This window comes from Dreissena polymorpha, chromosome 7 (assembly GCF_020536995.1).
Source record: "Dreissena polymorpha isolate Duluth1 chromosome 7, UMN_Dpol_1.0, whole genome shotgun sequence".
NCBI lineage: Eukaryota > Metazoa > Mollusca > Bivalvia > Myida > Dreissenidae > Dreissena > Dreissena polymorpha.
In genome coordinates this window covers 97,235,893-97,237,755 of record NC_068361.1, presented here as the reverse complement: position 1 = coordinate 97,237,755, position 1,863 = coordinate 97,235,893, and the positions used below count along the sequence as shown (strand labels likewise).

The 1,863-nt window shown below is 34.6% G+C and overlaps 1 long non-coding RNA gene across 1 annotated transcript in view; it reads right to left on the bottom strand.

Moving 5' to 3' along the window:
* The window catches only part of LOC127839393 (uncharacterized), a 4,690-nt gene extending 3,282 nt beyond the window's left edge, over window positions 1-1,408 (bottom strand). Inside the window, exons 1-2 of the long non-coding RNA XR_008030323.1 lie at window positions 1,138-1,408; window positions 449-586 (exon numbers count right to left, since the gene is read on the bottom strand). This is a non-coding gene — a long non-coding RNA (uncharacterized LOC127839393). The remainder of the gene's footprint in view (window positions 1-448; window positions 587-1,137) is intronic.
* Between the last annotated feature and the right edge of the window lie 455 nt (window positions 1,409-1,863).

The window sequence follows — 1,863 nt, the reverse complement described above, 5'->3', positions numbered from 1 at the left end:
TAACGCACCATCTTGTTTACATGGAATTTATAAAATAAATGACGAGAACACCATACTTTTTCAAAGCATACCATCATTTGGTAATTGCAAATTAACATTATTAAAATTGAACTGTATTTAAACTATCCCTTAGGAGCAAGTGAAAATGGCTATGTGCAAACAACATAAAACCAGAACAGCCTGCAAGTAACTCGCAGTGTTGTTCAGGTTATATACTGTTTGCTGATCATCAGTATCTAAGGTTTGGAGATGAAGCCTTAAAAACTTGAATCTAGTTAGAAAGGTCTTAAATAAACATAACTTTCTAAGGCGACTACAAATGTGTGAAAATACTTATGTAAGTGGTAAAGGGTTAAATCTGTAAATTTAACTAACTTGTATTGCCTCATATCGCAAGGTTATCATTATATCAGTGCAATACAAACACAAAATAAAAATGACTACATACATGTCCAAGTGACTGTCTGAGTGTTGAAACTATAATTGCAAGCTTTTGATTGGTTGAACGTCCCGATGAAGCCATCTTCCCAATTGGGTATGCATTTCACAGACGTTTCTTTACCCAACATAATCAAAACAGGTGAATCTGAAATTATATACAATTTAACACAACAATAATAACATAATTGAACATAAGACATTGAATAAAACTTTTTTCAATCACTTTTTATCTCATTATAAAATAACAGAACAAGCAACTTAGTTTTTGAATTGATATCACCTGCAAAATAACTTTTGTAGGGTTATAGTTCTTGTGCATGCCACTTTTCCTTATTAATATCATTGACATTACATCCATGAAGTTTTATGTTGAAACATTGTGTAGTATATGAGATATAGTCCTGAAAAGTTACATCATACAAAGCAAAGAGTAATTACTCTTATTTAAGAAAGTGTAGGGTTATGGATCTTGTGCATCCCACTTCTCCTCATCGATATCTATCGCCCATGAAGTTTCATGTTGAAATCTTATATAGTTTCCGAGATACAGCCCTGACAAATTTGTTACAGAGGACCGGACAGATAGCCGGACAGACAACTCTAATTCTAGTACAAAAGTACTTACTTCATGATAAATTAATTACCATTATTTTCCAGACCTATCAAATAACAATATTGTTTGCACTGCATGCATACTTATGATTCTGATTTTCCATGTTTCCACGAGTTCAGGCAATCTGCATCTCAATGTGATGTTCTTATAAGGAAGAACACCAAGCAAAAAATGGCCATCTTTTGCGTTGTTTAGGTGTATACTGAAACTATCATGACCATTGGTCTGCTTGCAAATGGCCTTATTTTCGAAGCATTCAATAACAGTGGCAGAAGTATCATCCCTACAATCTACCATGCCACCTGCAGCAACTGCTAATAGGATATTAACAACTTGTCCAGGCTCAATGTCATATTCTGCACCTGAAAGTAAAAAACAAATAACAAATCAGATGGAAGCTGGATTAGCTTGCTGGTGTAGGTATATGTCAATCTTGGTTACAGTTAAAGTTGTCAAAGTTTACTTCACCATGACATGCAAGATGCATGAAAATGTTCCTGAAATGGCTACTCATGGCTAAATGTCTACAGACTAGATGTGGCAGACACTGATGCCCAAATGGCACATGTTTGAACACACAAAATCTACCAGTCAGTTATAAAGAGGACATGCTTTGCACACTAAATCAAAGCGCTGACATCACAGAAAGATGGTCTCTGGGATAAGTTGATAAACATGTTATGTTTTAAACAAAATGATATGCATGTCCAAATTATGTCCAGCTCATAGTCAAAGTTAATGATGTAGGGGGACCAGACATTATTCTAAGAAACAAGATTCTACGAGCAAATTAGCTTATGATGTGTGTC